This window comes from Mustela nivalis (assembly GCF_964662115.1).
Source record: "Mustela nivalis genome assembly, chromosome: 3".
Lineage (NCBI taxonomy): Eukaryota > Metazoa > Chordata > Mammalia > Carnivora > Mustelidae > Mustela > Mustela nivalis.
In genome coordinates, this window is record NC_139022.1 from 90,889,899 (window position 1) to 90,905,734 (window position 15,836).

The window sequence follows — 15,836 nt, forward strand, 5'->3', positions numbered from 1 at the left end:
ACTGGGAAACAAGTATTCACAACAGAAAATAACCAACAACGGATTAGCTTATAGAATTAAAAAACAAACAAACAAAAAACGCAAAAAAAAAAAAAACCCAACTTCATCCTGAATGAAGTCTGGCATACCCACTCTGCCACCCAGAGAACCCAGAGCAGAGCCGCAGGGTCCCTCTCACTAGGGCCCAGGCCAGTGAGGCCCAGTGGTTACCTGGCGGTGGGTCCACAGTCGGCTGTGCACTGTGCCTGCCTCACCGTGCCCCTGGAGCTTGGCCCCATGCTGGCCCAGGTCAGCGTGTATGGGGCCAGCCCAGGGGTCCTGTGGCTCTAGTTACAAAGTAGTGTTTTTTGTTTGTTTGTTTGTTTTTAAGTCTTCAGATCAATATAAGAAAAACTCAAAAACCCAACAGAAAAGCGAGCAGAGACTACAAAGGGGAACAAGGTGAGGTGATTAATCAACATTCCCTACAAAATACCTCACCTTCAGAAGATGAGCACAAGCTCAGGTGACCGGATCTCTGCAGGGTGGTGGGAGGGATGCATTCCAGGAGGTGGAGCCACAAGGGCCGCCTTACCACTGTCCCTGGCTGTGGCGAAGAGCCACAGAACAGGATTGCTGGGCAGCTCTGGAGGTCCCATCTCAGCCCCTGCCCTCAAACCACACCAGTATAACTATGACCGACAGCATGCCATGAAGAGGCTGAATGCACAGTAAAACAAAAGAAAAAAAGCAACACGCAGAGCAGAATATTAAAAAGAAAATTAGATAAAACATGGAGTGAGCTTAATTAGCTTTTATATCCATGGTCGTATTTGATCTCAGAATGGCCTTACAAGGTGGTCCTTTCATCCTCACTCATTGATGAGGAAGTTGAGCCCTCGTGGTTAGTATACCTTGCCCAGAGCACACAGTCTTGGCAGGTGGGGGCCACAGAACAGAACCAGGCTGGTGTGACTTCACAGCCTGTGATTTCTGGCACGAGAGATGGACTTGTGCTTGTGGCCTGCACGTGTTTACAGGCTGGGAAAGGATAGCTGTGCCTTTCAGAGGACTAAAGCATGACCTACTGAGGGGAACTGGGAAAGGTGGGCCAAGTGAGAACACAATGATTCAAAGGAAGAGAGCCAGGAGAGGCCAAGGCATGTTGGAAGGACAGTGATTAGCTCATTGTGATAGGGAGTACTAAGATGAGCCAGGAGAAATGGGGCTGGAGAGGTGATGAGGGCCAGATCAGAAAGGCTTTGATCCCCCTTCACCACAGGAGGTGGGAACTCTGGCAGGAGCTTAAGCAGGAAGTAACATGACCAGCAGAGAATTTCAAAAAGGACAGCAGTGTGGCAAGTCTGGGTCAAGACTCATCCGGAGGCAGGGAGGCTTGCTGTGATTACAGGACAACTTGGGGTCAGAACTGGGAGCAATGATGGAGAAAATCATTAAAGAAAAGGGGGCACCAGGATTTGGGAAGAAAGGAGACCAAGTCTCATTTGAGCAGCTAGCTGGGTGATGGCATTCAGGAGAAAGGGATCCTGGAGAAGAGTCAGTTTGGAGTTTGAGGGGTGATGAACTCAAATAATGACTGCCCAGGGTATCTAATAAAGAAAGATCTTAGCTCTTCTGGCTTCCTGTTCTGTCTAGTTGCTTGTGTATTGCAGCTATATGAAAAATATGGCAGCCTCAGAGAAAATACTGGATGTCAATAAAAGATAAATGTGTTTATTTATATAGGGCTTACTATTTTTATTACAAAAGTAATATAGATGGAGAAAAGTGAGAAAATACAGGTAAGCAAAAAAAAAAAAAAAAAAAAAAAAAGGCTATTATCCAAACACAATCTTCAAATGACTTATAACATTTTGTCTTATATACCTCCAGTTTCCCCCTGAGTATGTATGTGTATATATGTACACACATATGTATGAGCATCTTTTTTACTAAAAACTTTAATATTCTCATGACTATATCTTACACATTTTTCAATAACAGTAAGAATCCTTTAAGATCATTTTGGAGACTGCGTGGTATGCCATTTATGAATAGGCTATATTTTACTGAACTGTGTTCCTGCTGTGGACATTTGGGTCGTTTCTAATTTTTTACCATTATAAACAACATAGTGATGAAGTAATTAGAATTTAAATTTACTAATTAACCTTTGGCTTTTTCATTGCCCAATTTAGATTATGAAATCAAGTTTGGGTAAGCTATGTTTTTATAAAGTGGTTGTGCAAAGAACAGTTGTTTTTAAAGTGCTCTAAGAGAAACACACAATGTTCTCTGGTTCTCAGGTATGAGAACAAATGGATGTGAATGTGTATTGGAGGAAAACAATTATACAGGAAATTGGTGTGGTTATTAGAAAGGAAGTGGAATGAAAACTTATTTTGAGCTGAGTCACCTTCTATTTTCAGGGAGGACAGAGACCATATTTTTTAACAGGATTCCTTTGCTTTAATGACTTTATCAATGTCTCCCCAAGGAACATAAGAATATGATCAACTCTCCAAAATGATCTAGGAATTGATCAGCTTTGCGAATAACCACAGTGCCAGTTAAGCTCAACTTCCTTTTGATTATATACAGCGAGTCCTGGGCATACATTTTTAAATATTTTTGCTTAATTTAGAAGCAACGCTTAGGGCTAGAACACATATTATAGACTGATTACCATTCTCCGTCCGCCTTTTTTGAAGTAGGCTCTACATGAAGGAGCATGGAGCCCAACACAGGTCTTGAACTCACGACCCAAAAACCAAGACCTGAGCTGATAATCAAGAGCCGGTTGCTTAACTGACTGAGTCACCCAGGGGCCCTTAGACTCCCCTTTTTTGACTGATAGTTGCCTCTTCTTCAGAATTTGTACTAACTACACTCTTTGCTAGGTACCTTTGCGAGGCCTCCAGTACTCAAACAGCTGAAATTCTTGCTCCCCAGTGAAGATGCTGCAGAGTATTTGGAAGAGATATTTCTGGCTTGTCTGGACAAGGCTAGATTCTTGACACCAGCACAAAAGGGATATAGCAAGACAGTGATAAAGGTGTGGCCTCTGTCCAGACAAAAGAATGCATGGATTCCCCCAAAGTATTTGGAAGATCACCCAGAGTTGTGAACTCCAAGAAATCTTGGCAGGATATAAGTATGTCTCAACAGCTTCAACCCCACTCCTATTGCAAATATTTTCTATTCTAAAATGAAAAGAATAGATAACATAAATTGACCCCACACATAATTATAAAAGAAGATGACATTAATATAACATAAAAGAGAACTTAAGAAAGAGAAACAAGAGCTGTAACCAGAATCTTGCACTAACACATAGAATCATTGTGACTGTGGCAGCTAGAAATGCAGACTGACACTGGAATGTGTTAATGACTCAGATATCACATGTGGTATCACCATTGGTGAGGTGATCTTCCAAAATGGTGGGAAGTACTGGGTGAAGTTTTAAGTGAGACAGCATCTGACCTTCCCTGCATTTATATGGTAATGGCATTCCTAGAAAATACCGTTCATCTAACACTATTCAAAAATACTCCGTGTCTTATGTAATCAAGTGGGGCTGAGATCATTACAAACATAGTTCTCACCTGGGAATGACATTCAAAACTTGTCTCTGATAGGAGAAAGCTCTTTGTTTGCATGACCAACCCACTTATTACTGGACTTCTCTAATCCCAGGATCCTGGCCAGTTGCACCCCACTCACTGAGCAAACCGAAATAACCACAAAATTACTAAATGTTCCCTTAGGGTAGTGTATTTCTCCTATCTTTACCCCAACCGCTGCTTTAACATATTCTGGCTCTTTCTGACCTAGAAGGAGTCTTGTCTTCACCTGTGAGGTGAAGAGAACGAGGTTAACCTGAATCACATCATGATTTTTTAAAAATTGTGGTAAAATATACCTCTAATAAAATTTATAATTTTAACCAATTTTAAGTATGCAGTTCAGTGGTATTAAGAATATCCACATGGCTGTGCAGGCATTACCAGCATTTATCTCCATAACATTTTCATCTTTTCCTCCAGGTATTTTTTTTTTTAAGAGAAATCATGTAGTGTATTTTATTTCTGGTTTTCTTAGGTCTTTCTAATGGCATCTACCTGGGGCATTGGTCTGTTTCTTGATTTGTGACTCAACTTTCTGTCAAGTTGGCCAACTACTGACGCCTGCTTTGCTGACCACCCTCTTTCCCCCAGTCATGTGATATCCACACATCTCCCTTTTCTGGCAGGCCTTGGCCCTCTGGAGCTTGGGGCTGAGTAACACTGTAACTCCTCATCACTCCACATTCCAGAAAATTCACGTCTCCCTTGGTACATCATTTCATATTAGTTAGGTAATTTTAGTCCTTCTTATATTCAACCTTGCATTCTTGCTTTATTTGTCTACACCTGCTTCTCTGAAATCTAGGCTTCATAGTTGTGAGAAAAGGCAACAGGGTGGGGTAGAAAGGACATGGGACATAGAATCAGAGACACGAGCTAATTCCAGTTCTATCTGGTACTGGCTGGATAACTTGAGTGCAAGAACCTTCACTGCTCTGAGGCTTGATTTCCTCCTCTGAAGACCAGGGCACTCGTCACTAGATAAACTCCAGCTTTAAAAATACAAGTTTATAGAGGTACCTGTGTAGCTCAGTTGGTTTAGAGACTGACTGTTGATCTCAGCCCAGGTCCTGATCTCACGGTCGTAATCTCAAGCCGCATGGGCTCCATGCTGGGCATGGAGCCTACTTAAAATAAAATAAAATACAAGTTTATAAATTAATTTCTTTTTTTTTAAAGATTTTATTTATTTATCAGAGAGGGGGGGGGAGAGAGCGAGCACAGGCAGACAGAATGGCAGACAGAGGCAGAGGGAGAAGCAGGCTCCCTGCTGAGCAAGGAGCCAGATGTGGGACTCGATCCCAGGACGCTGGGATCATGACCTGAGCCGAAGGCAGCTGCTTAACCAACTGAGCCACCCAGGCGTCCCTATAAATTAATTTCTTATAGAAGATGGTATCTACCTATTTCATAGGATGTTCATGTCAGGTGTAAGTGAAAATCATAAAAATATAAGGCATTATTAAATAGCTTTGATTATAATAAGAGATGCCTCATACATGCTTTTTTAATGGTAAAATATACAATGAAACATACCATCAACTGGGATTCTAAAAACGTAAGCTTGGATAACACCACCTGCAAACCCAGGCATGATTTGCTTTATTTTGTAGGGATGTGGTTCTCTACAAATGTTTGCTAAAAGAATGTTTGTGCTCCAGAAGTTATACAAAACCTCAATTTTCAGGTATTTGGGAGACAATGAATTTACTTATTTAGCAGGAAGCTAAGCTTGAAAGCCCTGGAGCATGTGCAGATGTATGACATTGATTTGCGCCTGGCGTTGTGTGAGAACACAGCTTATCTTTATCAGCCTTTACGATATTATCCGAAAAGTTGGCCTGACAGTGATATTTTTCCATGAAAGGAGAGGCTTTCCCCCCAAAGGAATTCTGATAGGAGAGATGAAGTGTAAAATATTATTGGACATCCTATTTCCATTTATGGAACCCTTATACTGTTAGAGGCTGCTGGTGGGGCTCATGGACCAACCAGAAATGGGTTGAGCCACATCAAAGCCAGAGGCAAAAGAAATAGATCCTCTATGCCGTGTATAACCACATACAGAGTTTTACATATTTTTAGAACTGGTTAATGTCTTTCATGAAAATATTACCAATGAATCTGCTTCCATTAAAGCCAGGAAAGTAAAATGATAATAATGTCTATTTTTGGTATAAATAAAATATAAACTTAAATGCTAGAAGTTCTTAATACCTACTTTTCAACTTTTCAATATTTCTTAATGTTCTGAAAAAAAAACTGTATGTGTATAAGGTATTATTACACAGTTCATACTATAATTTAAAACATTAAAACATAAAGAAAAACACGTATATTGGGTTACACATTTCTCCTTTTGCCTTAGGCTCCAATACGGCTTGGCATAGCACTATCAGAACATGTTTTCCTTTAAAATTTTATTATTCTGGGGTGCCTGGGTGGCTCAGTGGGTTAAGCCTCTGCCTTTGGCTCAAGCCATGATTTCAGATCCTGGGATCGAGTTCCGCATCAGGCTCTCTGCTCAGCAGGGAGCCTGCTTCCCTCTCTCTCTCTCTGCCTGCCTCTCTGCCTACTTGTGATCTCTCTCTCTCTGTGAAATAAATAAAATCTCAAAAAAAAGTTATTATTCTGTTCATCATAGTTTTTTTTTTTTTGGTATTCATTTGGATTCTTTAAAACACTGTATTACACTATTATTTATTTTCATTACTGAGTTTCTGTGTCCCCTTAAATTTTGTGCCTGAGTTCTTTATTTGTTTCTGCCAGTCCTGGCCTTGGTCCCAATCCTCAATCCCAACCAAGTGTAGTAGATATAATATAAGAACTTCTAGGGGAAAGCACTAGGTGTGCTCACTATCCTAGAGGAGACTTTCAAAACCAATATCCCCCCTCCCCAAGTTCAGGTGAGTCTAGGAAGCAACATGTCATAGATGGAGAAGACATGACCTTTAGGGTTAGATTAGGAAGCAAATCCTGGTGTGCTTCCTTACCAGTCGGAGCAATTAACCTGTTTTCTTATCTTTAAAAGAGATAAACAACTGTTTAGCGGGAGTTAAATGAAAAAACTTACCTAAAGCGTCTGGACTTGATAACTGCTAACTTGTCGCCTTCTCCATCTGAGGGACAGTAAATGGACTCACCCCTTTTGAGTTGCCCATAGACATGCTCCCAGAAATGTCAGCATCGGGATTTGCACCCAAGTGTAGTGAGTGCAACTCCTCCGCTGTTCTCACTAAATCACACTCACGAATTCCAGCTGCGGCAAGGCTGCATCTTTCTAGGGCATATTTCCTGTTTAAACTGCCTGTGAGTGTTCACTTCAGCAGCATGTATACTGAACTGTCCACAAGAATTTGGATTAGTAGCTCAGGAACAAAGGTGGAATGCTGAGCCCTCCACTGAAACAACAAACAACACATCTGAGTTGCATCTCCTCTTTGTAATTTTACAAATATTTTTTTAGCAAGAGATAGGATTTCCATAACATTGAAGGGATGGAAAGAATTTGAACAGTTTTTCTATAGAGGAGACAGTTTGAAAACAGGAATTGGATATGTTTATTAATTGTACACATTTTGGGGGGCGCCTGGGTGGCTCAGTGGGTTAAAGTCTCTGCCTTCAGCTCAGGTCACAATCCCAGGGTCCCGGGATCGAGCCCCGAACTGGGCTCTCTGCTCAGCAAGGAGCCTGCTTCCCTTCCTCTCTCTGACTGCCTGCTTCTCTGCCTACTTGTGATCTCGGTCTATCAAATAAATAATCTTAAAAAAAATTGTACACATTTTGGTACATTTCTTCTGATGACTTTATTTCATTTTACAGACTGCTTCTGGGGGGTGCCTGTGTAGCTCAATCAGCTAATGTCTGACTCTTGATTTTGGCTCTAGTCATGATCTCGGGGTCCTGGGATTGAGCCCCACGCCAGGCTTGGCAGAGTCTGCTTGAGAATCCTCCTTCCCTCTCCCTCTAAACCCTTGCCCCTCAATCTCTCTCTCTGTCTCTCTCTCTAATAATAAATATATAAATCAAGAAAAAAATAGACTTATTCTCTAGAAAAAATAAAAATTTTCTTAGTAATGGTGGAGAGCCTGTGCATCTCGCTTAGGGGTAATTAGTATGTTGACTATAAAACTGTGCATATGCCTATTTGCAACATATTTATAATTAAAAATACTTTATAATAAGCAATCTACATGTCCAACAATAAAATGAGAAAATGAATTATGGTATATCATAGACTAATATGGTATCATTAAAAATGGCATTTTCAGTGATTATAGCTCATGATAAAATGTAAAATGAAAAAAAAACTGGGACACAAAACTGTATAATACGAATATCACTTTGTAAAAATAACAAATATATACAGATTCACACATGGAGAGAATACTAGATATCAAAATATTAGTTACTAGTGATGGGATTATAAGTGATTTTTAATTTTTAAAAATTCTTACACAGATTTTCTATAAATAAAAAATATTTTAGGGGCACCTGGGTGGCTCAGTGGGTTAAAGCCTCTGCCTTTGGCTCAGGTCATGATCTCAGGGTCCTGGGATCGAGCCCCACATCAGGCTCTCTCTGCTCAGCAGGGAGCCTGCCTCCCCCAGGCCCGCCTGCCTCTCTGCTTACTTGTGATCTTTGTGTGTCAAATAAATAAATAAAATCTTTAAAAAATATTTTAAAACATGATTTTTATGGTAGACTTTACGTGGCATCCAAAATAGACCAGTCCAATTTTCCCACCATGGGGAGAGAGTTGGTGGGAGAGAACAGAGCTGCGGAAGAGTCATGGGGATTGCTAGCCACTCTTCAGTCTTGGTTTTGAGTCCTTTCTGAGACTTAATAGGCTGGCTATCCTTTCTGGTGTTGATCACTCAATCATTTCTTGGATTCCATGAAGTAATCACCGTTCAGTGATATTTTTTTTCTCCCTAAGTTAATTCAGTTGGGTTTCTGGCACTTGCAATGAGACAGTAACTAATAAAGAAGAATCTTGTATGTCCAAATAGCCCAGGAACATGATGGCTTTTCTGCCATGAGAGATGATATTAGACTTCTTTAGGTGTTGTCTACCTGAAAGTCAAGGTTCTCCATTTCTAAGACTATGAAACACTGATATATTGAATTCCCTCACATCAAATAAGAAAACATTTACTTGAGAAAACTATGACTTTTGGGTTGCCCGGGTGGCTCAGTCAGTTAAGCATCTGCCTTCAGTTCAGTCATGATCTCAGGGTCCTGGGATTGAGCCCCGAATTGGGCTCTGTGCTCAGCAGGGAGTCTGCTTTTCCCTCTCCCTCTTCCTCACTCCCTCCCTCTCCCTACTCTGGCTCACATACATACTCTCCCTCAAATAGATGAACAAAATCTTATTTAAAAAAAAGAAAAAAGAAAATATGACTGTTAGATGGATGCTGGTAGGTCTCATACATTGGAACTTTTAATTTATTTGCTATTTGTTCATTTACGTTATCTTCCAACTTTTTTTAAAAAAAGGTTTTATTTATTTATTTTTAGAGGTAGAGAGAGACAGTATGAGCTGGGGGAGGGATAGGGGGAGAAGGGGAGAGAGAATCCCAAGCAGGCTCCACATCTAGATAAGGAGCCTGACGTTGACCTGAGCTGAAATCAAGAGTCAGATGCTTCACCGACTGAGAAGGGGTGCCACTCAGGCACCCCTTCTAACTTTCAATTATAACTGCAAACCTAAAAAAAGAAATAAATTTTCTTCAGTGACCCAACACCCACCAGGTGTCAGGCACTGAGCTACGTGCTAGGTTACAACTGTGAACAAGACTAAATCCCTGTCTTCAAGAAGTTTATCATCTAGGGCGCTTGGGTGGCTCAGTGGGTTAAAGCCTCAGCCTTCGGCTCAGGTCATGATCCCAGGGTCCTGGGATCGAGCCCCATATCGGGCTCTCTGCTCTGCATGGAGCCTGCTTCCTCCTCTCTCTCTCTCTCTCTGTCTGCCTCTCTACCTACTTGTGATCTCTGTCTGTCAAATAAGTAAATAAAATTAAAAAAAAAAGAAGTTTATCATCTAGTGGAAAAGAAGTTAACAGACAAATGAAATACAGTGGCTTAGATATTCTGACTTGAAGGCCATGTAAAACTGCAGATCACTCAATTAGTGCAGAGGGAAAAGAGGTGCCACCAAAAGGGATGACGTGTAGTCTGAGTCCTGAAGATCCAAAGTTTAGCCAGGTCTAGAAATGTAGGCCTAGGGAATAGAAGGGGCAGGCCTTCTAGACTGAGGCAAAAACATGTCAGAAAGGCCTGGAAGCAAAAGGCAACCTGGGGTATCATGTAACCCAGAGGGTCTAGATTACAGAGTACAAGGGCTGAAATTATAGCAGTAAATAGAGGCCAGATCACACAAACGCATTTGGCTTTAGATGAGGAGCTATGGGGAGCAGGTTTTGAGCAAGAGGGTAAGAAAAATCAGATTGGAGATTTAAAGAATGCTTAGTGGTCCACTCAGGAAGCCCGTGTTGTGATGCAGGTTTGAAATGATGGTAGCCTCCTTGACCAAGGTGGTAGCCATAGTGATGGAGGGGAATGGACTAGGTCAGGAGAAATTGAGAGGTGAAATTAGGAGAATTAGGGTCATGAATCCAATGGGAGGAAGAAAAAGCCAAAGATGATCTTCAGGGGTCTGGTTTAGGTGCTCTGCTGGATGGAGGTGCTGCTCCCTGGGAGATGGTGGGGTCCTTGCTGGTGTGAGGGGTCTGGAGGAGAAGCAGGGGAGATGCCCAGCAGTGGGTGTGATACATGGCATTGGTGTTCAGGAGGGAGATAGATGATTTGAGTGGGGAATGGGTGAGAATACCAAAGAAGGTTATGTTGGAGAAGAAAATGACAGGAATGAGGACATCTCTGGGCAATTTCAACATTGAAGAGACACCATTTTTGGTAGCTGTTCCAGGCAAACAGCCGGTCTCTGGATCTGCACACTAAGACGGAGGTCCCTGTGGACAGTGGCATGGTGTTACCTATCCTGTGAATGAAGAATGTATTGCAACCAAAATGGAAAATCTACAAAGGAGAAAGAAAAAATAATCTCTTAGCATCCCATCAGCCTAATTTCTGCCTGGCACCTGTTTATTTTCCTGTGTTCATCTGGGTTCTCCATGAAGCTCATAATCAATGCTGAGTCATTCCCTGAGGGATGAGGGTCTCCAGGATTCACCTTTGGCTCTTTTTTTTTTTTTTTTTTTTCTGTGATGAGGTGAGAGTTACTGTCATGCTTGAAACAACCATGTATTGAGAATGAGGGGTTCCCAACATTTTAGCTTGAGGCAAAATGGCCTGATCAAGAGCTCAAAGTATGTGAGATCAGTTTCAGAAGCATTATTAATATTGGCTATTCCTGCTAATAGCTGGGAAAGTTTTCATATTTCAGGCCCCTTCAATCTGCTATTTCTTGGGCTTGTTTTGAAAAGCAGAGCTCAGACTGCTTTTTGAGAAAGGGCAGAATTAAAATTCAGCAGATTGTTCATGTTGTGTAAATAAACTCCTTCCCAGAAAGTGAAGTAATCCTTTTCCTCAGGGAGTATAGGACTACTTGGAATTACTCACTGTTGTCCGCACATGCACAGCTCGGTCTTTGTGGCACCTTGGCTTTCTTGCAGGAGGAAGTCAGTAGCTGGTACCTTCATGTATGTTGTATTCACTCATTTTCACTACTCCATCGGAAAGTTTTGGGATTGACCGGGACATGTTTCTTGATGTGTCATCTCCCTAGAGCAAATGCAAAAATGCTATGATCTTGATGGATGCATCAGAAGATAGAATGGTTAGGGGTGCCTGGGTGACTCAGTGGGTTAGGCCACTGCCTTCGACTCAGGTCGTGATCTCAGGGTCCTGGGATCGAGTCCCGCGTCAGGCTCTCTGCTCAGCAGGGAGCCTGCTTCCTTCTCTCTCTCTGCCTGCCTCTCTGACTACTTGTGATCTCTCTCTGTCAAATAAATAAATAAAATATTAAAAAAAAAAAGAGAAGATAGAATGGTTAAACTCGCAAAGAGGGCAAGCACGTAGCAAATACTGTCACTCAATAATCAATTGACACCAAATGAGGTTTCTTGTTCTTTTGTGCCCCTCCCTGTCATTTCTCATAGTTCGAAGACTGTGTATTCTCCTGTATGTTCTCATGTGCAGAGCCCATGTTGGTTAAGAATGGCATTTTTTTTCACATGCTTTTTCTCTGACCTACACGGTAGCCCACAATTTTTGTCCTGATCTGTTAATATGACACTACTTTATACAGGAAACATGGGCAAACACTCAGCCTTCCATTTTTTAAAAATAGTTATCAAACTTCAGTGGGATGCTTTCAGCAGCGAGCTGATATAACTCAGTTCTGACCCTCCTGAACATGTGGGAATGTCATCAAGGCCAGCAGGCTTGGGCGACAATATTCTCTTTTGTAAACTGAATCACCACATACTTTTCTGTGACAGTAATTATTCTCATGGGAATCATGTAATAACTAAAGATTACATTGCTTGGCCAGAGATATTAGGCCAAATACCCAACAATACTACTGACAGTGTATATTTTCTAAACAAATTTTTAAAAAATAGCAATATCATTCTCTAGCTTCTATAAAATGGGACTATTGTATTGTTACTTCAATTACACCAGGGACCCAAATGATGTGTAAAATGTACTCCTGGAACATGAAAATGTAACTCCAATGTGGTATAAATTTGCTCTAAAACTAATATACTGGTGATAATAAACACTAAGCATTTAACTAACAACAATTCTACTTTTTTTTTTTTCTCAGAATAGAAAAGCTTTTTGGTGGCACTTTGCAAGGCTCAGATTTCTTTAAAACATCTGTCTAGGGAAATTTGAACTAATTTCTTTTTTATTTCCCTTTCGTAAAAAATTCCCATTAGTAAGCAAATGCATTCAAAACCATTCCCTTGATCTTATAACTGTATTTTATAAAACTCTGCTCAGCTTTTCCTTTTTTTCCCTACAGACTGGAAATGCTGGAGTGGGGGTCTGAATGGCACATAGGAATGAAAGCAACTGGGAGGTTAGGGACCTCGGAGCTCAGAGAGGGATTGCCCATCTGCCCTTCTACTGGGTACATAGGGTGGGAGGTTAGGCTTCATCCTTTTTGTTTCCGACCCTGTTTCCAAGGATATATTATGAATTTATTTAAAACTGTAATGGGAAGAAAGAATGATGTTAAAATGCTAGTCTTATGATAAATCACAGCACAGCACTCTTCCTCTTCCAAAAACCAAACAAATTCCTGCAAAGCAAAATACCTACCCTAAATTCAGTCACATCGCATGCTTACATTTCCAGCAGCACCTTATGGTCCTATCAGTTCAAAGTCACACTGAGAAGATAAACATCCCTTTACCCAGTATGGGCAGGGACCCATTCAGTTTGTCTGACAGAACCTTGCTGAGACTTTCTTCTTCCACAGACATTTAACCAAGTCGTTGGAGAATTTAAGTTCCTCTCTTTCCTCATCTCTGCTCTGACCCACTTATTTATTTCCTTCATTATTCTTAAACCAAGTTTAGAGAGAAATTTGACACGTCTGACTACAATAATACTGAGCACTTACTATATGGCAGGCACGGTATTAAGTATATTACATGTGGAACTGCATTTAATCCCCACGTAAGTTAGGGATTTTTAATTTTACTTTACAGTAAGGGAACTGAGCCTTACCAAAGTTTATCAACTTGCCCGAGATCAGTCAGCAAGTAAGTGATGAGGCTGAGATTCGAACTCAAGTCATTTCACTGAGAGCCCGTGCTCATTGTAACCACCCTGCGATGCAATCTTCCTCTGTGGCCACTGTTCTTGTGTGGGTACCTTCATATTTTCACTAGGCACTTCTGGCTGCTGAGATGTCTCTCCTTCCTGTGGTAACTCATGTTTGGGACCTTGCCTCATACTCTTCTCCACATTCAAACTGACCCTCACTTATTCAGCACATTTTATTGAATACTTCTTTGTGTGGGAAAGACCTCTGAAACCAGAGCTCACCCAGGGGAAACCAAAGCCTCCTTAGAAACAATGTTCTAATATAGATTTCTCTGGAAGAAACTTAAAAAGCCCTTGTCCTCCCAACTTCTATTCTTAGATGGGTTTGGGTCTCTAGTCAGTTCAGAAATTCTTCATCCTCATTTAGAGACTCTCGGAGGGAGTGGCTCATTCCAGCATAGCCCATCCTCATTCTGCCCATAGCAGGTCCCTCTCTGGGCTCCACCCCCAAACCCCAAGGCCTCGCAGCAGGACAGGACAGCTGTGGGGCCCACACTGCGTGGGGGCACGCATGTGTGTCCCCAGACAGGATGTGTTCTCATCCTCGGAAAAACCTAATGGCTGCTTCCTTGCTTTGGCAACATTCTTTAGCTAAATAAACCTCTTGGGTGCAACCGAGATATTCTGTGCCCTGAAATTGGGAGTGGTTTTGAAAAGTGACCTCAACTTTTAGATTCCAAAGGTCAATGCTTCCATGCCCACTTATAGTTATAGGCAGCAAAGAAGTCTTTCCCTTTGTCTATTTTCCCCTCCAGATAGGGGCAAACACACTGTATTTTATTTGTATTCAAGGTGGCTCAAATTTCAAGTACTATTTGTTAGGGATATTGATCTCTAAATACATATAGATGCTTCTGTCCACATATTCAGATGGTGAGTGCAGAGTTTCTTCTATTATTAATGCCTTGCATTAGCATAATATATATTATCATTGGTGAACCAATATCGATACATTATTACTAAACAGAGACCTTAGTTTACATAGGCTACAGTTTTGGTGGTGTCCTGTTCTGTGGGTTCTGACAGGAGTATGATGTCCTATGTTCACCATTACAGCATCTAGTACAGCAAATATGCTTTTACCTTTTCTACAACATCATAGAATTGGCCAAATGGATTTTGATCTTCACAACTGTGTAGCTACGTAACGTTTATTACCCTCAAGATAGAGAAGATACATTCAGAAGGTGGAGTGACGTATTTGAGGTCCCACAAATTGAGGGTGCCAAAGCCAGGAACAGGACCAGCCAAAAGTGTGGATGGTGGCCCATCTCAGAAAGGGGTTAATTGCCGAGGACACAGACGGTGAGCCACCAGGAGGCCTCTTAGCTCAGACACTATATTTTCTAATGGCAGGTCGAAGGAGGAAGATTGCACATCTTCAAAAGAAACTGGATGTCTGATATTTGTTCGGCGAGACTCTAAGGTGACTTCAGAGACAATGGGTCCAGCGCCCCATAATTAAGAGGGAAGGCCAGCCCCTGCCAGCCTGACTCAGAAGGCTTACTGAGTCATCCTGTTTGTCCTCTCTGCTGCTATTTATGGGCTTCCCAGTTGCTGATATTTGTTGGTTAAAGGCTCACACAACCCGTCTTGCTTAAAGCAGTGTCGCTTAAGGGGTGTTGAGAATAAACAGGGTGACAGGTGTTGTGGGAGAGTCATTTTTAAAGAATCTTTTGTAGTTGAGTCTTTTTTAAAGCTCTCTATGCTTAAAATACACTATCCTGAAAGAAAATGAAGGCAGAGACCCTTTCTGGACAGAGCTACTGAATACTAAGTCCTTCTTGGGGGTTTTGGCTTTGACAGAGGGGCAGGTGGCATTAGAGAAGCTGTTGATAAGGAGAGCTCAGAGACTCAGGGGAATGAGACAATGAGAGGAAAAGACTGGAATGCCGTCACTGAGGCAACTTAGGCATGTTTATCACCAGAAAGAGACAACGGTGACAACAGAACCCTCGTAAGCCATGCTAGTCTGAGTATGGTGGGGGACAGATGGCTCATGCAGATGGAGCAGCCAGAGAACGATGAATGTGGGGATGCTACCAAGGTGTGGGCAGGGTGAAGGGAAACATGTTGGAGCTAGTGACTGCATGTGCCCATCAGCACCCCCAGGCCTAAAGAGGCAAGGGATGGGGGCAGCCATGGGAACCCAGAGGGAGCTACAGTTTAGCAGAAGACTGCCTCACCCTTTAGGTCATTTGGTAGAGGAAAGCAGAGCCACAGGGAGAGAGGTGGGCAATGAATAAACCACCATCTTTACTCACAGTCTCTTATCTCCTGCTGATGACTCCCATTGGCTGAATTCCCAAATAAGACACAGACCCATGGAACTCATATGATGCAACCCATGAAGGTCAGTGTCCTGGGCTATCAGGCAGGCAGGACAGGGGTGGAAAGAAGACCTAGAAGACTCAACAGCAAATATCT

The 15,836-nt window shown here is 41.8% G+C and overlaps 1 long non-coding RNA gene across 1 annotated transcript in view; it reads right to left on the bottom strand.

The window, feature by feature from the left end:
* Nucleotides 1–486: 486 nt before the first annotated feature.
* LOC309862250 overlaps nt 487–15,836 on the bottom strand; it is a 42,464-nt gene continuing 27,114 nt past the window's right edge. Inside the window, exons 5-6 of the long non-coding RNA XR_014310381.1 lie at nt 11,190–11,351; nt 487–699 (exon numbers count right to left, since the gene is read on the bottom strand). This is a non-coding gene — a long non-coding RNA (uncharacterized lncRNA). The remainder of the gene's footprint in view (nt 700–11,189; nt 11,352–15,836) is intronic.